The sequence below is a fragment of the Haliaeetus albicilla genome, chromosome W (genome assembly GCF_947461875.1).
Source record: "Haliaeetus albicilla chromosome W, bHalAlb1.1, whole genome shotgun sequence".
Classification (NCBI taxonomy): domain Eukaryota; kingdom Metazoa; phylum Chordata; class Aves; order Accipitriformes; family Accipitridae; genus Haliaeetus; species Haliaeetus albicilla.
Window position 1 is genome coordinate 23,082,096 of NC_091515.1, and position 21,632 is coordinate 23,103,727.

The 21,632-nt window shown below is 44.2% G+C and overlaps 1 pseudogene; it reads right to left on the reverse strand.

The window, feature by feature from the left end:
- Positions 1-21,632, reverse strand: part of LOC138683586 (succinyl-CoA:3-ketoacid coenzyme A transferase 1, mitochondrial-like) — a 91,070-nt pseudogene that overhangs the window by 50,431 nt on the left and 19,007 nt on the right.

Here is a 21,632-nt window from a genome sequence, read left to right on the forward strand (position 1 = left end):
TCTTTATCTCAAGCCAAGGACATTATTCGCTCTTGCCCTGATTGTCAGCGACTGACACCACACAGTTTTCCCAGTGGTGTTACACCTCGAGGCCTACAAGCTAATGAAACATGGCAAACAGATGTTACCCATGTAAATTCTTTTGGCCGTCTTAAGTATGTACATGTATCTGTAGATACCTTTTCTGGAGCACTGTGTGCATCTGCACACACAGGGGAGAAAGTAAAAAATATTAAAAAACATTGGACCCATTGTTTTGCAATTCTCAGGGTTCCTAAAACGATAAAAACAGACAACGGGCCTGGTTACACCGCTAAAAACACTCAATTGTTTCTGCAACAATGGGGTATAGCTCATGTCACAGGGCTACCCTATAACCCACAAGGACAAGGTATAATTGAACGCAGCCATGCGACCTTAAAAAATATGCTGTTAAAACAAAAAAGGGGGAATATGAGCCCACAGGAACAATTAGACAATGCAATTTATACCTTAAATTTTTTAAATGTGAATTCTCAACAATCTGTCACACCCATGGAAAAGCATTACTCTGGTGAACAGGGGAAGTTTACAGAACAACCAAAAGTATTATATCGAGATTCATTAGTAACTCATGGCTTGGTCCTATTGAACTAATAACTTGGGGAAGAGGGTATGCGTGTGTTCTTCTACCAGCAGGACCCAGGTGGCTGCCCGCTCGTCATGTCAAACCCTATCATGAGCTGGGGAAACCACTTGGACAACCCAATCCTGCAGATGAAGACTCTGAATTTGAAAGAGGAGAAACAAATGAGGAGGAAGCAGCACATCGAGAATGAAAAAGCTATCACATGGGGAGATTTGAAGAGAATGCAGCAACAAGCTAGCGTGATGATGCAACGTGTAGGAGCAGTTCCTACTCCAAAGAACACCTTTTTTAGCATACCTGGCAATAGTGGCCAGCAACAGTATTGTAAGAATTCTGATCCTTTTTCTTTACATAGTCACCGTGGCTCAGGTGCAACATTTTTATTGGGCCCACGTTACTGACCCTCCCTTGTTTAGGCCAGTAACATGGTGGGATTCAGAGATTCCTGTCTCTAGTAATGACACAAAATGGACGGGAGGGGTATGGTTACCACCTCCTGGCCCACTAGAAGAAAAGAAAGGATGGATCCGTGTCAATGACACACATACTTATTCCCTGAAGTGGTCTGAGGGAGGATTGTCTGGGCCAGTATTACAAGCTCAGTATAATAATAATACTGGACCTTTTTTCATGAAGTCATGGGTGATAGGTATGCCATTTATAAAATGACAAAAAGCTCATGGTGATTATCAAAAGAACAATTCCTTGTATAGTTTGAACCTGACACAGAATCACAAAGATTTGGTGACGATATGTACCTTATGTTTTTGTAGCAGCTCAATCCGTAGATATTGATTTACGTAACCATGCCTTTGAATCTAATCTGAGTCAACCTTGGTATTTTAGCTGTTTTACTCATAAGAATATATCTGAACTAAGTCTTACAGTAATCGTGCCAGTGCAATGTCGTGCTGAATTGTGGATCCCTGTAAATATGACCAGATCGTGGGAAGGGGAATCAGGATTAAGTCAATTATCAAGGCTTTTAAAGCGGACAAATAGTTGCCCAAAATGATTTATAGGATGGCTCGTTGCCTTTATAATATCAGCTATCATTATTGCAGCTACTGCCGCCGTTGCTACCACAGCACTTGCGAAATCCGTTCATACTGCTCACACAGTAGCTAATGTATTAGAAAATGTTACAGCTGACATGAATACCCAGGTACAAATTGATCAACAAATACTAGCACGATTGGATGCTTTAGAAGCAGTGGTAATTTGGCTTGGAGTGTATTGGGTTTATGTGGAAAGGTTTTGGTAGCAGGGGGTTACAGGGGTGGCTTCTGGAGGCTTCCCGTGTCTGACGCAGCCACCGCTGGCCGGCTCTAAGACAGACCCGCCGCCAGCCAAAGCCGAGCCAACCAGTGACAGTGGTAGCGCTGCTGTATACAAAAAAACCAAAACCAAAAACAAGCACACAAAAAAAAAAGGGGGGGAGAGAAAGGGAGAGGGGAAAAAAAGAAAAGGCTGGACAGAGGGAAGAGAAAAGGGGTTGTGGGACACACAGAAATGGCAGCCAGAGAGAGGAGTGAGAACATGTAAGAGAAACAACCCTGCAGACACCAAGGTCAGTGAAGAAGAGGGAGGAGGTGCTCCAGGTGCTGGAGCAGATATTCCCCTGCAGCCCGTGGGGAAGACCATGGTGAGGCAGGCTGTCCCCCTGCAGCCCAGGGAGGTCCACGGTGGAGCAGATATCCACCTGCAGCCCATGGAGGACCCCACGCCAGAGCAGGTGGGTGCCTCAAGGAGGCTGTGACCCCATGAGAAGACCGCACCGGAGCAGGATCATAGCAGGACCTGCAGATCTGTGGAGAGAGAAGCCCACGTTGGAGCAGGTTTTCTGGCAGGACCTATGACCCTGTGGGGGACCCACACTGGAACGGTATGCTCCTGAAGGACTGCATGCCACAGAAAGGACCCATGCTGAAGATCTTTGTGGAGGACTGTCTCCCATGAGAGAGATCCCACGCTGGAGCAGGGGAAGAGTGTGATGAGTGCTTCCTCTGAGGAGGATGAACCAACAGAGATAACGCGTGATGAACTGACTGCAAACCCCATTTCCCATCACCCTGTCCAGCTGAGGGAGTGATAGGATAGCTTTGGTGTGCGCCTGGTGTCCAGCCAGGATCAACCCATCACAGAGACAGACAAAGTGTGTTACAAAATAGAATGAAATTACATTGTGATTTGGAATTTCAGAAACAAGGGCTCTCTCTCACTCATTTACAAGGGAATGAAAGTGTATGTGATTGGAATTAGGTGAAGGCGCATTTGCTACTAATATTGCAGGAGAGATCTAAGATCTTGCACAAATATTACAAGATCAAATGGGAAATATATAAAATTAGCAGAATAAGGTGTTTTTTGAAGAACTGTCTAATAGTATTAAATGATTAAAACTAAAAACATGGTTTGAAGGTTTAAATCTGTGTATCTGAATTTGTATTGCTATTGGAGGGTTATTAATCATTTGTGTGTTTGCAGCAATCAGAATCATCTGAAGACTAGTACGAGGATTGCGTCGGCTTGAAGCTAGAGTCCTCGCTGCCTTCCTCATGAATCTGATGTTCCTAAACAAAAAAGGGGGAAGATGTGGGAGCAGCTTGGAAGACCTGGCATTTGTTTTCAAGAGTGACCGTTAGACCTTGTTGTGCTGCATGTTCACCAAGCCTTTGAAGAACTAGTTTCACAAGGTCAGGTCAGAGGATGGCCTTGTGTAGGCCTGGGAAGATGTGGCTGAAGACAGTCATGAGTATGTGTATGGAATGTTTTTATCTTTAACTGTTCTGAGGACTGGCAAACATCCCAGCCAAGCCAGATATGTGCTCCTGTTTTAGTAACATATAAATATGCTGTAAGAGACAATAAAGAGGTCTTTTTACCATTGCTTCGGAACCATCTCGTCATCTGGAGTGCCTCTCTCATCGCTGCATGTGTTAAAGTTTAAGGTTATTGATCCTATCTTAAGTTCAAAATATTTAATTGCTAAGAATAGAAAAATACCTTTTGTGCTTTAGAATATGGAGTGCAGTAAGTTTACCACTGCATCTGATGCAATAAGCTGATGCACAGTTTAGATGGTAAAAAGACTGCCATAGAGTAGTGCCTTATCTGGAGACTCTACAACTGCAATTAGCCCATAAGGAAAACCAGGGCATTATATTCAACAGAACTGAACGACTTTGTGCACTCAGGCACCATGATAAGTTTATCACAAAGCTATTTTCTTCATACTAATGCATAACATAAAAAGAACTTCTCCATAAAGAACACAGAGAGCAAAGGTTCAAAAACCTGGTAATGCCTTTTAAGCAGACAGTTTGAATCTGTGATAATCTGACAGCATGCTGTCTATCTCCTTTTAGATGATCACCCAGGTGATTAGTAATTAAGATATCAACTGTGACTTTTCTATTTTTACTTTAAAGTGAAACCCTCCCATTCAACACTATTGCATCTAAAAAGAATGCATATTTAAGTCCCAAAAGCAGACAAAACCCAGAGGGAAGTAGCTCATTTGATACATCAGAACACATGTGCAGCTATGACAAGTAATGGACTTCAGTTTTACCCAGCACAAATTCAGCCTATTAAGATGGTAGAGACAGAACAAAGGTGTTGATCTCAGAATGTGATTATACCCAAAATCAGTTATCAATTTCGTGAAGCATAATTAAAAATAACTTGGAGCCAATTTCTTAAACTTTCATTTTAAATATTTGGCTGCGTTGACTGTTAGCAACAAGAACTTAGTTTTGTTGCAACACAGATCCTGAAACAATAGGTCTAATAGCCTGCATTAGGGAAGCCTTAGAATAAGCTGACCTGAAACATCCAAGTCTACTGTAACTTGAAAACAGTATGCAACAAGACACCACAAAGTCACAAGCAGATGACAAAACAGCCATGTGCAAGAAGGTACTGTATACTAATCACAACTATGTTGGGAATTTACTGAATCAAGATTTAAAGTAAGAACCTACTGATGTACGTTCGCTGCGTTATTGTTTAAATTATGCAGCAAAGACTGAAAAAATGGATTTTAGTAGCTTATTGAGACAGAATCCTCTAAATTTAAAGGGCATATAATCACATACTGTAAAGGAAATACTTAAAATATTAGCAATGTGACGTGCGGAAAACAGACTCCACAATCAGTGAGATTGTAAAGTAGGTATGTTCATTCAGCGCTGGGCAGCACGGGGGGTAGTCCCACCAAAGTCATGCGCGCCTGATTTGGCAGTTCACTTTAAATTTATACAGTCAAGTGTTACATATACATAGAGTTTCGCAATACACCTATACATAGGCATTACCTATCCCCGCTTCATATTAAAATTAGCTCCAGGAAGTCATTTCCATAGTCTCCTCTCAACTGCGCTTGCGCAGTGCCTCCTTGTGGTGGTCGTGAAGATGAAGGCTGTATGTCTTCTTCACGGTGAACTCTTAACCTTCTGTCCCTGCGCAGACTCAGTTGTCCCTTGGCATTTGTCCAAATCACAAGGTTGGTCTTGGCTGGTTCTTGGAGTCACTGCTGCTTCTTATCAGGGACTATCTCCTGTCCCAGCCAGCCTCAACAATGCAAGCGTTAAGCATCACTTCTCATCCCCTTGGGCCATGTCTACCTCTATTGAAACTTCTTTAACTTCATTATAAGCTAGATAATTATTAAACAATTCTTATCCACATTCATATATCTACTATATCTGCTAAGGTTTCTTTGGTTCCCCATCTCAAATGTAGGCAAAACAAGTTATAAGGGAAGGTGAGAGGTGGAATTTACAAGCACACTGTCGTGGTTTCAGCCCAGCTGGTAACAAAGCACCACGCAGCCACTCGATCACTCCTCCCGCCCCCCTCTGGTGGGATAGGGAGGAGAAAAGAAAAAAATACCCCGAACGTCGAGGGGTGAGATAAGGACAATTTACTGGGACAACACAAAAAGAGAAGTTACAACAAGAACGGTACTAATTAAAGAATATACAAAGCGAGTGATACACAGTGCAACTGCTCACCAACCGGAACCCGACGCTCCGCCACTTCCCACACCAAAAGCCGAGAGAGCCCCCCCAGCCCACTCCCCAGTTATATACTGAGCATGATGGCACATGGTATGGAATAGCTCCTTGGCTAGTTCAGGTCAGCTGCCCCGGCTATGCCCCCTCCCAGGTTCCTGTGAAAATTAACTCTATCCCAGCTGAACCCAGGACACACACCCACTCACCGTGGTATCTTTCACTATCTCCCTGGTTCACAAGCTCCCATTTCCCCTGCAGCAAGTTGTGTAAATATCAGAGATGTTGAACATTTGTATTGCTTCCCTTTCAAACACTTTGCCTTGTCTGGCTTGGCAAAAGAGTAACTACTCTTAAAGGTGCCATTTCACTAGCTAGCACACAGCATACACACTACCATAATCCACAGCAACAGACAGTAAGTTTAGCAGTATCATGTTTCTAAGGTGCCTAAGAGCACCCTATACACTACTGTACATCCTGTCCCTAGCAAGCCTGTCTAAGGTCAAAACAAGAACTTTACCTGCCAGCAACTACGTGAACTGAGCAAGGATTTGCAGGAGGAATCTCCTCCCTATTACGCTGCAGCACAGAACAATAGGGTGTGCAATCTACATATATGTGTGTCATTCAGAAATAAAAGTATGAGAAAAGTGATTGATCTTTCCTCTCAAAATTATTTCCATCTCTTTCTCTCTCCTTTTTAGCATCCAACAGAAATTGTTTCCAACAAGAGTCTGAGGAGCTTGAGTTTGACCATTTATGTGCCAAATACCAATACAAATCAAATCTGTTATCCATGAGTGTGCAATGGCAAGAATGAAGCACTGGGGAAAAAAAAAAATCAACATATTGGGAACTTCAGCCTCAGAAGCCTGGACTATGTATAGGAACTAAATCTCTTCTAAAAAAATTTTAAAAATACTAAAATCACAACTATCTTTCAATAAAAGTAAATATAAGAAATAAAACTGGTGTCTTGTTTCTAAGGTGGGCAAAGGAACTCAAATAGGAGAGAACAGAAGTGAGAACCTTAACAGAATTAAGCATAAATACCTCATACCTTTCTCTACCTAGCAGGATTCAATCAATAGCTGAGTGACCTTCTAGCAAACATCAGAAGTTTTGCAATGCAGAAGGGCCACATACTTTTCCACTTTAATCTGAAGAGCAAACTCAGATACTTCAGAATATTCATATCATTACTAAAAAAAAAAATTCAAAACTTTTAAAATTACATACCAAGAAAATTTATTGCCCAACTCCTTTCTCAAATGCATTTTTTCCTCTTGTGATCTCAAACAAATTTTACAAAATAACATTTTTGAAACACTTTTCCCTTTTACCACTGTTAATTTCAATCTACGGGGTGGTTGTTACAGATGCACAACTAACCAAATCCAACAGGTGTTAAGACTCAAGATTTATTCTTCAGTAAAAAGTTAGTTAGAAGTCCAGTAACATTTTATAAACCACAGGCTCAATGATGTAAAGAGAATTAATACTACACAGCCGACTTAAGAATCTCCAAGATTTAAAGTGATGGCTCAAAACGCGCGTATCACTCACCTAAAAGCTGAGGGCTCTCTCCCTCGAGGAGTTACCTCGGGCGGTGCCCCGGCCCGAGGGGGAGTCCCCGACTGCAGACCCGCTGCTCCGAGGAGGACTGCCAACGTGTCCTCCGGCGGGACCCCCTTTATACCCCTGTCGAATCTGACCTGTGGTCATTTAGTCCTATTGGCCAAGAGTGTCACCTCAGTGTACCTGGCACATCTCAATTGGCCAGTTCAAATTTCAACCTGCAGCCTCCAGGGTTTCCTTCCCCTTCTCCCTTCCTGGAGAAGTTTTGTTTCCTGCTTGCAGGATGGGGGGGGGAGGGTGTACTGCCACACAGTCTACCCCATGACCACAGTCATGATTCGACCGGTTTCCTTGAAGTGGCGGTACAGTCACCTCTTGCCTCCAAGGTTAAAAGGGGGTACAGTCTGGTGAATTTGACGCTCATTGTGAGCCATCATTCCCTTCTGGTCTAGAACTAAAGTGGAATATCAAACACAGGAATATCCAGTGTATGGACAGGTTTTAAGGGAGTATACTTAATCATTAGTACAGGCTTCACTACCAAGCGTTTGATAGAACTTATTGCAATATAGATTACAGTAATCATAACTACAAGCATTATTAAAGATTAGAGAAGGCTGGTCACCCACCCTGTGAAAGAAAATCTGAACATATCAAAACTTTTCCCAACCAGTTGGTCCCTGGTGCAGAAGCAATTGCCTCCGAGTCTCTTGCCATATTCTCTCATTGATTTAGTCTTGAAGCCACATTGACACATTTGGAGTTAACACAGCAGTTGTCCATCAACATGTTCAAAACTTTACATATACCCTTCTCTTTCTTTGGCATCTAATCCAATACAGCCCACTTTTGATAGTCATTTTACCAATATGTTGTAACTGATAGTTTGAGAGTCCCCAAATTGTTAGACATAGCATTGGCTAAGGTTGATAGCTGTAAACTCAGTTCTAGAATGCTCTATCAATGTTCCTTGAGTACCATACGCAGTTGCCCCCATGGAATTTCAGGGGGTAGTGTAGTACCATTCCAACTCCACCCCGTGACCTCATGGGTTAGTTGGAGGATATAGTCACATTTGGTGTTTCATACTGAACTAGCATTTACTGCACCTGGTGACCAACTATAAACAACATGAGTATAACCTCCTCCCCCATCCAATCTGAGCTTCCAACTATAATTGTTACGTTGCTCTCATGCAAGCTCAAGGACTCATGATATATTGATATCCATCATTTTTGCCACGACATTATCATCCAGATCTTCACCATCCATACCTGCCATCGTCATCACTGCCAGCAAAAGGACTGGAATGACTTGTTCCTTCATGGTCCTGTAAAAAAGCACAAACTAGGCCTCGGTCTTAAACCGGGTCACAGGGTTAGAAGTCCAGGATTATCCACCGGGCACTGATGCGGTGAGTCTTTCCACTCTCATCTAAGGATTCCCAGGCATACAAGCCTCTGGGTTTTGCTAAGGTCATAGGAACAATACCAATGGAGGGCAGCTTGCCCTACCTGTTCCTTGTTGTCCCCACCAAGCAGGATATCATCTATGTATTGATATATGTGGACACCTGATAGTACTTCCACAGCATCAAGAAGCTTGGCTAAGGCATTGTGAGCAATAGTGGGGGAATGCCTATATGCCTGGAGAACTTGATTAAAGGTGTATTGTGTCCCCTCACAAGTGAAGGCAAACTGGGGTTTGTCCTCTTCCCTTAGGGGAACCATAAAAAACATATCCTTGACATCTAAAGCAGCCATCCATGGGTGGGCCACAGCCTGTATTGCTGTTACTATTGAGGTTATACTTGGAACAGCAGCAGTTAATGGTGGGGTATTACTGTTCAATCTTCTATAATCAATTGTTAGTCACCACCTCCCACCTGGTTTACAGACTGGCCAAACAGGAGAATTAAGGGGAATGTGTGTGACTTATGATCTCTCTTATCTCAAGATTGTTAATTACTTCCAAAATGCCGCATTTGGCAGTGGCTGGCAGCGGGTATTGAGACACAGGGGTTACTTTAGATTGCGGTAGTGCAGGAGCAACCTGCAAGGTTCTCACATGAATAGCCTCTGCCTCCCTGCCCCCACAGCTCCACACTCTACCATTGGTTAGGTCCCATTGGCTGCCTGCCAGCATGTCCTGGTTTCAGCTGGGATAGAGATAATTGTCTTCCTAGTAGCTGGTACAGTGCTATGTTTCTGAGTTTGGTATGCCAAGAATGTTGATAACACTGATGTTTTCAGTTGTTGCTAAGTAGTGTTTAGACTATAGTCAAGGATTTTTCAGCTTCTCAAGCCCAGCCAGCGAGAAAGCTGGAGGGGCACAAGAAGTTGGCACAGGACACAGCCAGGGCACCTGACCCAAACTGGCCAATGGGGTATTCCATAGCATGTGACGTCCCATCTAGTATAGGAACTGGGAAGTGGGGGCAGGGGGATCACCACTCAGGAACTAACTGGGTGTCGATTGGCAGGTGGTGAGCAATTGCACTGCGCATCATTTGTACATTCCAATACTTTTATTATTTTTATTGTCGTTTTATTATTGTTACTACTATCATTATTAGTTTCTTCTTTTCTGTCCTATTAAACTGTTCTTATCTCAACCCACGAGTTTTACTTTTTTTTCCCGATTTTCTCCCCCATCCCACTGGGTGGGGGGGGAGTGAGTGACCAGCTGTGTGGTGCTTAGTTGCTGGCTGGGGTTAAACCATGATACAGCACATCAAATCCCAGTATATTTCCCTCATAGGGGCTTAAAGCCACTTCCACAGCTGTCATTCTCTTTTCCCCCAGGTAGCCAAAGTTGGGTTTGAGCTATGGGGCATTTTTCTGTTGCCCCTGTTACTCCTCTAATGTTTATAGCCTTTCTTGATGACCTAATTCCCAGCTCACTAGCTTTTTGTTCATTTAAAACACTAATTTGGGCTCCTGTATTGATTAAGAATTCCAAACTTATCTGTCTTGGACCCACAGGAATGTGTATATAAGGCTCTTTATCAGCAGACCATTGGCAAGTATTCACCATGTGGATTGAGCGGCCTGAACCCCAAACCGCAGCTCCTAGTTTTCAGCCCTTCCAGTTCCTCTCGCAGTGCCGCGAAAGGGTCCCGTTTCTTTTCCCTTTGTTCTCTAGCTTTCCCCTCCAGCAATTCCACCAGATTCCGGATGCCACCAGCGGACTGCCCGTGCAGCACGGCTCGGGGTGCCCCCAGTGCCGGTGCCTTCCGCCAGAGAGCGTTCCTGCCGGGATCGTAGTTCCGACCCGACCGACCCCAAGATCGAGACCGCTCGGGGCGGGGTTTACAACCGGCTGGGCGGACCTTCCTGCTGCCCTCCGTGCCACCGCTCGGCTCCGCCCATCCCATCTCGCGCCCGTGAACTACTCTGCTGTGCTGTACTTCCGCCCAAGTCATCACATGCGCGGGCGACCTCTGGGGGTTCTGCTGGTTGCACTCAATGACCCCCCAGGATTCTTTCTCTGAGGGACTGGACGTGTATCTTTAAAACATCCAGCAGGCCTCTAATAAAGGGTCTAAGGTGGCGGGGTTCCACCGGGGCAGTCATCGGTATCCCTTGCTGCATTCCATCATACACGGCCTGAACACAGGCGGGTTTTTTGCACTCCCTCCGTTAACTCCGACAGTCCCTTTACCCGGATAGTAACAGGTTCTCCTCTCTCCTTGGGGTCCACACCCCCAGCCCAGTAGGCTACTCGGGACATTATCAACTTATCTCCCGGCGGTCCATCATTCAGAAATACTCCCGGTCCCCAGAAACCTCTCGCTTCATCATCACTCAACAGTATCCGATCCTCCCCCGTTAGAGAAACTCTCCACAAATACTCAGTTTCGGTTTCGCCTAGCTTGCGTAAAAACTTAGCTTGCAACCCGCTGAGTTCGGGTCCCGAACAAGGGGTTGTGCAAATAGTGGTTCGGGGGCTCCCACCGTGCGGACCCGTGTGCCTTCCTGTTTTAATAAGGGGTCGCGCGTCCCTTTCCTCCAATTCCACCTTCAGACAATCTATTTCCCCTTGCCTTTTAGCAGAATCACTCTTTCGGTTTTGCGCTTGAATCAAGCAGGCGCCCAGGAGGGCACACACACTGCCTTTGACGTCTTGACTACTTCCGTGGCATAGTTCTACTCTCTCCACGACCGCTGCCGGGTCGGACCACTTCTCCTTCACCCAGTCCAGACCTGGGGGAGAAGGGCTGCAGCCGTGCCTCCGTAATAATTCCTCCATTAACACCATCCTGCCGACTACGCCAATTTAAAATGTTACGGATGCACGACTAACCAAATCCAACAGGTGTTAAAACTCAGATTTATTCTTCAGTAAAAAGTTAGTTAGAAGTCCAGTAACATTTTATAAACCACAGGCTCAATGATGTAAAGAGAATTAATACTACACAGCCGACTTAAGAATCTCCAAGATTTAAAGTGATGGCTCAAAACGCGCGTATCACTCACCTAAAAGCTGAGGGCTCTCTCCCTCGAGGAGTTACCTCGGGCGGTGCCCCGGCCCGAGGGGGAGTCCCCGACTGCAGACCCGCTGCTCCGAGGAGGACTGCCAACGTGTCCTCCGGCGGGACCCCCTTTATACCCCTGTCGAATCTGACCTGTGGTCATTTAATCCCTATTGGCCAAGAGTGTCACCTCGGTGTACCTGGCGCATCTCGACTGGCCAGTTCAAATTTCAACCTGCAGCCTCCAGGGTTTCCTTCCCCTTCTCCCTTCCTGGAGAAGTTTTGTTTCCTGCTGGCGGGATGGTGGGGGGGGGAAGTGTACTGCCACAGTGGTATTATCTCATCATTCAGGCAATACTATCAATAACAGAGTAGTTAATAAGGGAAACTTCTGACTTCTGTTAATGTTTAAGCCTGCATTTAAAAAGGTAATGCAAAAGATTGCATGCAGATTTTTGTTGTTTCCTTGCTCCAAGAAGCTTTGTTATAGGTAATTTAAATGAGAAGGGACAATGATTTTTTTAAAACAGCTTTTTTCATTAATTAATGCTACATCTGCATTACTAGATAAATCCAACCTAATTCATTTCTTTGGCAAGGCTGGAGGAATTGTGGGAGCAGGGTTTGACATCTCTTTTCATTTTGTATGAAGAATAAAGTACAGAAGAAGAAAACAGTTTCCCAGTCTCTTTTTCCCCTACAGCTCTTGTTCTGCAATTGGATAAAGGCTGAGCTTCTACAGAACAGATGGGAGTCTTCCAATCCAAGGAAAGGGCTCATAATTGCAAGCATTAATGAAGTTCCATGAAAACAATACAAAATTCCCATTATTATTTCACCACAAATACAGCATTCAAAAGTAAAAAGTTCACAGAAAATGTAATAACACAGATGTTGCCATTTGCTGAAGGTAAGCAATATTATAAAAAAAATTAAGAAAAAAAAAAAGGAAAGAATGCTCACAAACTAGCTTCCTTAGCAACTGGGATGTGTAACCTCAGTACATCTAGCTGTGAGAAGACTTATTTCACAAGACAATATTGAGTTTAGGATAAGCTCCCTAATGAAAGAAAGGCTGCTAAAGGAAGTACAATGCCACTAGGAGACATCTGACTTCCAGTATTCTTTAAATCTACAATGAACCAAATTACACTGGGATTATTATGTTGCTGAAGGTGACATTTAATAGGATAAAAGTCACTGAACCAAAGTTAGGGCCACCTGCAGATGCTAGTCATCAAACAACACTGCAAGGAACAGAATATCAGTCTTATTGACCCGGCATAACTAATTTCAAATACAAGTCATTATATTCTGCATATCAATATTTTTATTTAATTTCATTTCTATTCTATCAATGCACTTTAACAGAAGCAGCTGTAGTTATTCCTCTATACAAAGATTGTTAGGTATTGTGTAGTCTATTACAATGAACAGCTTGTTTAAAAATCAGCCCTAATGAGAAGCTGAGAAATTAAATGTAAAAGAATTATCCTCACTGTCAACCCCACATGAATTTCTTTAATTTTTTTAAATGATTGCCCATTAAAATTCCAAGACCCACTAAAGAGGCTCTCCATTCTTTCATCATAAATATCCTCCATTGTAGTTTGGGGGGTGGTTGTTTTTTGGTTTGGGTTTTTTTGTTTAAGTAACAGAACTACAATAAGAATGTCAGAAAGCATCAAACTATAGTTAAAAAAAAATCCCTATTTAGAACTTCACACACACACAAAAAAATCACTGATATTACATTTAAAGCATCTAAGTCAGAATTTTCAGTTACAGTCAACCACTTAAATATATATAAATATACATAATTGCTATGGTCTACAGCAGTGACAATTACTGCCTGACAAAGTTGGGTATACATGCAGTACTGTATTTTCTGGGCTCATTCCAATACTTTCAAACACAGCTGTGCAAGTCAATATGAAAATTCTTACAATGAAAAGTAAGACCTTTTCATACTTATCAGCCTTTTCACATGAACAGACTATTTAGTCTGTACTTATTAAACCACAGACATATGAATACCTACCCTGCATTGTTACTGACTGCTATTATTCCTTTTACTCCAGTCTTCAGTAAACCCCCAATGAGGTTTTCAGGAATCCCACTCAATCCAAAACCTACACAAAATAGAAGAAAATTGAATATTTAACAAGCGTTTGAAAGAATGCAGTTTAATCAGAAGTCTGAGAATGTGCACTGCTTAATTAAAAATCTTTTCCGAGTAGAACAAGCTCCTTAGTTGAGTAAAAATCCAACACTTCTGGAATAGTGGAACCTTCCCAGTCACTTCCCTAGTACTGGAATCTCCCAGTCACTAGATGCTTCCCAGTTAGGATGAAAGCAATTTAACCATCAGAGGTCTACTCACACACAATTTACCTTTGAAGAAGGGCTCCAGGACCTTGGCTCTCCTGATGTGTGTCCTAACCACTGCACTGTGCCATTGTATTCATTATTCCTATTTCTCTTTCTGCCCAACTAACCTTCAGTTCTTTGCTGCACATAACAACGTCAAACAAGAGGAGAGAGGAGTTCTCCCATACAGCATAGCCTGTAATTAGGTGATAAAAATTTGGGAATCATAACGTTCTTCAGAATATGTGCAACTGGAAGCACAGTAACCCAGATCTCCACCCTGGCTGAGGTGCCTCACACTCCTACTTGTTATGCAAGAACCTAATATGCCTAAAATTAAATACCATGCCACGTTTGATGTGCCTAAGTCTTAGGCCAGGCTCTAACACTATGACTACTAGCATTTTGTTCCCAACCATTTAGCCTCAGATCTTTGTTTGTTCCAACAACAACAAAAAAATATAACAATTCTTCCTATAAGACATTTTGCCTCATTACAGATCTCCAATGAGGTTTCCCATGTTTTACAACATTACATTCATCACTTTTCTTCAGTACTAAAAATCAGTTATAGCCTATTAAATAGAGAGATTGCCTTTTCTTTCAGTAGATTGAACAGCATGAAATGATGAAAATCATCTAGAATATTCAAAAGCTTAAATCATAATGAAAGCCAATATGACACAACTTCTTGACTCTTCTGGAAATATTACACATATCTGTGGGAGCAGCTCGGAACACCTGGCATTTGTTTTCAAGAGTGACCGCTAGAATTTGTTGTGCTGTATGTTTGCCAAGCCTTGAAGAACTAGTTTTACAAGGACAGGTCAGAGGATGGCCTTGTGTAGGCCTGGGAAGATGTGGCTGAAGACAGTCATGAGTATGTGTATGGAATGTGTCTATCTTTAACTGTTCTGAGGACTGGCAAACATCCCAGCCGAGCCAGATATGCGCTCCTGTGTTCGTAGTATTGGCTGTATGCTGTTAGTTCTTTCTAGATCTTTGTTGAAACATATATAAGTTGGATCCTTTTGTGAAATAAAGGGAATCTTGTACAGAGAGCTTGAGTGCTTGATTCAGTTGCCGCAGATGGTGAGCCCGACGTGATCAAGAGAAGAAAATAACGTGATCAAGAGAAGAAGAAAAGAGGTGATTCCCCTTCACTGCAGAGACCACGCAATCTAATGGGGAGAGTTTTGAAGAAGTGGCCATGACTCCGAGAAAATCGGTAACAGCAACCCCTGCGGAACGGGTGAGTTGCGAGATTGCGGTAGCATGGGGCAATCAACTTCCCAGGAGCATAAGCTCTACTTAAACGCTTTGCAGCAGATTTTATGGGCCTCTGGGTATAAAATAACAGAGGGACAAATTGCTTCGCTTTTAATATGGGTAAAGGATAACTGTAACTGGTTTCCCACAGAGGGAACTTTTGATAGCAAGGTTTGGGAAAGAGTCGGGGAACGTTTACAAATGCGAAAAAGTTTGGCATTTGGTGTATCAGAAAATTTAATTGTGACATGGAGATTTATTTATACTGTGCTGGTGCATTTACAGCCAGCAGAGAAAATCATATCAGTGCAACCTGATACTGCTTTTGAGGAGACAGTTTGTAAGCAGGCTGCTAATGAGCAGGATTCTGATTCCGATAATAATTCTTTTGCATCAGGCAGGGTGGACTCTGAAAAAGAGCTGGATTTATATCCCTCATTACTTCCACCACTGCCTGCACTAACACCGTTAACGCACACACCCCGCCGGCAGGCAGGCAGGCAGGCAGGCAGCAGGCAGGCAGCGGGCGGGCAGCACGGGCTCCGAGGGGTTGCCGACCCTCACCACCGCATACAGGTCCTCGCCGCCTCGCCGCTGCCTCCCACTGCTTTTGCACCCGCTTCGCCGCCGCCGCCGCCTCCCGCGGCCACCGCCGTCCCCCACCCACCCACCCCAACCACCTGGTACTCCCTCTCCAGGGTTTGCAGAACTTAACGTGGAACCTGGCTTTGCTGCACTGCCTGTATATCCTTCTCCTGCTAATCCCTCTAACTCTATGCCTCTGTCTAATCCTGTGGCTCCTGCTTTACAGCAGTGCGGAGAAAAAACTGTAGTGCCTTCAGCTCCGCCTTTACCAGACTTTGATACTAAATGTGACAATTCACTTAATGATTTGGGAAAAAATACACATAGCTTGATGCAACACTGTTGAGAAAAAGCTCTACAGCAAGGAGATACCATGTTTACTTTTCCTGTTATATACAAACCTCATAATCCACCACAGCATGATGGTTTACCCTATGAAATGATAAAAGAATTACAGAAATCAATTCATGAAAATGGGTTACACAATTCATTTACAATGGGACTAGTGGAAACAATTGGAGGAACTTATACTATGACTCCTTGGGACTGGAAATTGCTTATGAAAAGGGTGTTGACTTCTGCTCAGTATTCTGTATGGCAATTAGAATACAATGATTTGTCAGTGGAACAAATTATGGACAACTTGTCATCAGGGATAGCTATAGATCAAAATATGTTACAAGGAACAGGCCCTTACATTACACCTCAGGCACAAGCAGCTTTGCCAAAGCAAGTTTTCGATCAAGCCACTCATATTGCGATCATGGCTTTACAACGTGTACCCGAAACTGGGTAAAGTATCGCTTCATTTGCCTCTATACGACAGGGCTCTCAGGAACCGTATGTATCTTTTATTGATCGCCTTCAAGCCGCGATAACACGGCAGGTAGAAAATCAGGAAGCTGCAAAAGCATTATTATTTCAATTGGCTTATGAGAATGCAAATACAGACTGTCAGGCTGTATTGAAAACTGTTAGAGGAAGAGCTACTGACGTTGGGGAATACATTAAGATATGTCAAAATATAGGGACAGAAACTCATAGAGCTAACATGTTAGCTGCTGCACTGTCACAGCAAATAAATGTTAATCAAGTTACTGTGAAATGCTTTGAGTGTGGAAAATTGGGACATATGGCTGAGCAATGTCCTAAACGACAGAAATCCAAATGTGATAAACCTGTAAATCACTTCTGCCCTCATTGTAGTAAAGGATATCATTGGGCGAATCAACACAAATCGAAATTTGACAAAGAAGGTAATCTCTTCCAGGGAAACTACAGGAGGGGCGCGAGACCCGGTGTCCCGCAAACCAACAGGGTCTGGAATTCAGTGGAGGCACCACTAACTGATTGGACTGCTACACAAACAGGCAGCATGCAAGAACCATCTATGACCTCCAGCCCGCAACTACAGGGAGTGCCGGGCTGGATTTGGCGACAGCAACTGACCTCTCAATAAAAGAACAGAGGATTTATATTGTGGGGACTGCAATATTTGGACCTTTGCCTGATGGCATGTTAGGATTAATAATTGGATGATCTAGTGCTACAACACAGGGAATAATTGTATACTCTGGAGTTATTGATTCAGATTATCAAGGGGAAATTAAAATCATGCTAGCTTCAATGCAAATTCCATGTACAATTCTGGTAAACACAAAAATAGCTCAATTAATATTGCTTCCTTGTTGGGTACCTCAAAACATGCAAAATAATTGAGGTGACGGTAGCTTTGGTAGCACCGGGAGACCTTTTGTATTATGGTCACAGGAAATAACACAGCAACAGCTGATTTTAAATTTGCAAATTAAGGGTAGATGGTTTTCAGGATTGCTAGATACCGGAGCGGACGTTTCTATAATATCAAAAAAGGACTGGCCAACTTTGTGGCCATTGCAAATAGCTCTTTCTACAATTGTTGGTACAGGAGGCACTCAACAGCCCATGCAAAGTGCCAAACTTTTGTCAGTAAAGGGACCTGAGAAGCATGAAGTATGGATTCAGCCTTATGTACTTGACTCATCTGTAAATTTGTGGGGCAGAGATTAATTGAAACAATGGCACATTAACCTAACCACATGTGGTGGGTTGACCCTGGTTGGATGCCAGGTGCCCACCAAAGCCGCTCTATCACTCCCCCTCCTCACCTGGACGAGGGGGGGAGAAAATATAACAAAAGGCTCGTGGGTCAAGATAAGGACAGTTTAATACAGTGATAGCAAAGGGCGCGCGCGCAAAAGCAAAGAAAAACCAAATGATGTTATTCTCTACTTCCCATCAGCAGGCGATGTCTGGCCGCTTCTCGGGAAGCAGGGCTTCAGTATGCGTACTGGTTGATCCGGAAGTCAAAAATGACCCCCTTCCGTCTCCCTTTACTTAGCTTTTATATCTGAGCTGACATCATATGGTATGGAATATCTGTTTGGTTAGTTTAGGTCAGCTGTCCTGGTTATGTCCCCTCCCAAGATCTTGCCCTGCCCCAGCCTGCCATTGAGGGGGGGGCAAAAATGTTGGAGAGACAGCCTTGATGCTGTGCCAGCACTGCTCAGCAGTAGCCAAAACACTGGTGTGCTATCAACACCTTTCTAGCTACTGATGCAGAGCACAGCGCTATGAGGGCTGCTATGGGGAGGATTAACTCCATCTCAGCCAGACCCAATACAATGTCCACCCCTTATTCCATACCATTTGCATCCTGCTCAGGTCCCACATAATTTAATACAGATATCTTCTAACCATGCCGTTGTATTTAATTCTCATTACTGAAATCCTTTCTTACCAACACTTACACCTGAAACTACATACTTAAACCACTTTTATACCCAACATACATATTTATACATTCTTATTAATTACTATCCCCTGTCCTTTAAGAGACAGATATTCCATGGGCTTCTTCCAATCCTCCAGATGTACACACACAGGTTATGACTTGGGCCCCATCCATCAAGATGAGTGGTCAGGACAGGAGAAGCAGTATGTTCGATTGTTGGGCACCAACACTGGCTTGGTTTAGGTCACCGATGCACTTGTCTGGTTCCTTGCGAAGTTCACTCCTCTGCAGTTCAGGTCATTCCTGCTACATTACTTCCTACAACATACAACTCGCATCACAGATTATTTTTCCCCCAAGGTTAAATGTCCTTGAGGCACACACTGGGTCTCCCCATCCTTCCGCATTACCCACCAAGTACACCCAGGTCCCTGAGCAAAGACAATCCCACGAATGGGTTTGCCTTTTCCCATGGGAGGAGAAATCCACACTGCCTTCCCCAGCCACTTCCCCATGTGCACTACGGGGACCTTATCTCCTCCCACAGTATGTAGGGTTTTTTTTGGGCAGGACCAGGACGGTTAGCAGATCCTCTGGTGTTAACTAGCCAAGTGGCTTCTGCTAAATTTGTATCCCAATGCTTCCATGCCCCATTGCCTAGCGCTCTCAACATAGTCTTCAACAGTCCATTAAATCTCTCAATTTTTCCAGATGCTTGTGGGTGATAGGGTATGTGGTACACCCACTCAATGCTGTGTTTCCTTGCCCAGGAGCTTATGAGGTTATTTTGGAAATGAGTCCCATTGTCTGATTCAATTCTTTCTGGGGTACCGTGTCGCCATAAAATTTGCCTTTCGAGGCCTAAGATGGTGTTTCGGGCAGTGGCATGGTTTACAGGATATGTTTCTAGCCAACCATTAGTTGCTTCCACCATGGTGAGTATGTAGCGCTTGCCTTGGCGTGTTTGTGGCAGTGGTCCAATGTAGTCAATTTGCCAGGCCTCGCCATATCGAAAGCCCAGGCACCGCCCTCTGTTCCAGGGAGACTTTACTCTGGTGGCTCGCTTGATTGCAGCACATGTTTCACATTCATGAGTGACCTGTGTGATGGCCTCCATGGTCAGGTCCACCCCTTGATCATGAGCCCACCTATATGTTGCATCTCTCCCTAGATGTCCCGATGTCTCATGGGCCCATCGAGCTACAAATAGCTCACCCTTACGCTCCCAGTCCAGGTCTACCTGAGCTATTTCTATTTTGGCAGCCTCGTCTACCTGTTCATTATTTCGATGTTCTTCAGTGGCACGGCTTTTGGGCACGTGACCATCTACATGACGTACCTTTAGAGCCGTGTGTTCTACACGGGCAGCAATGTCCTGCCACAATGCTGCTGCCCAGATGGGTTTACCCCTGCATTGCCAATTGGTCTTCTTCCACTGCTGTAGCCACCCCCACAGGGCATTAGCCACCATCCAGGAGTCAGTATAGAGGTAGAGTACCGGCCACTTTTCTCATTCAGCAATGTCTAGGGCTAGTTGGATGGCTTTCACTTCTGCAAACTGACTTGACTCGCCTTCTCCTTCAGTGGCCTCAACGACTTGGCGTGTGGGACTCCACACAGCAGCTTTCCACTTCCGATGGTTCCCTACCACACGACAGGATCCATCAGTAAACAAAGCATAACACCTTTCGTCTTCTGATAACTCATTGTATGGTGGTGCCTCTTGGGCACGAGCCACCTCCTCAGTTGATGCTCCAAAATCTCTGCCTTCTGGCCAGTCCATGATCTCTTCCAGAATTCCTGGGCGGTTAGATTTCCCCAGTCGAGCCCGTTGCGTGATCAATGCTATCCACTTACTCCATGTAGCGCTGGTTGCATGATGTGTAGAGTGTAATGAACGGGTTAACTTTGTTCATGAAATCGGGAAGGGGGAAGAGACATATTGAGATTTAGCAGATGCCTTGTGTAAATAACAAGGCTTGCTTAAATGGTGCGTAAAGGTCACGGAAAAAGGGCAACGGCTATAACTTACTAGCTAAGGAGGGAAAAGAACAACAGCTATAACTTACTAGATAAGGAGGAAAAAGACAACAGCTACAATTTACCAGATAAGGGAATTAATTCTGCCAAGTCTGTACTTCTCCACATCAGAAGACATTCTACATCAAAGGACACTCATCCTTGAGAAGATCGACCGAATCTGCCTAGTAACAAACCTGCACGAGTGAAGAAAGGAGCAGGACAAGGCGGAGACTTACAAGAAAGGGGTGCATGAACTGTATATAAGGAATGTAACTATAACATAAAGTTGCGAGCCGTTGGCGGAGCGCGGACTCCCCGGCCGCCCAGCGCTGTTTTGCTCTCTTATCGCTTGCTAATAAATTCGATCTTTTTATTCAATACAAATTGGCTCCCCCAATTTGTCACGAGCGTCTATAACAAACTTGGTGCCGTGACTCGGATCCAGGTTCTTTGGTGCGGACCCTCACAAGAGGGGAGGTGCCCTATCCCCGGATAGCCCCATCTTGAGGAGGTGCCGCCGCCACACCCTGGACCCACGAACCCCTTTAAATTACGATAACTGAGCAAAAGAACCTGCAGGACCCCTTAAATTTTGTGCACGAAGACCAAACGAAGACCCCAGGAGTGGGTGAGTATATAAAGTGTGAGCCGTTTGGTTGGGGTGGTTATCCCGAGGTGCGACTGTGTGAGAGGTCTCTCTGAGATCATGCGAGTGCGGACCCTTCAGTAGTGCAGTTCTCGTAGCCCGCGAGGGAGCGAGTCACAACCGAGGGGAAGTGAGTGTGTGTGTGGATAAGGGCACCTCGGAAGATGGGACAGAGGAAAAGCAAGCCCTCTGGACCCATGGGGATGGGGAAGAAAGATAAGTTACCAGACATACCCCCTGATAGTCCCTTAGGCCTGATGATAAGA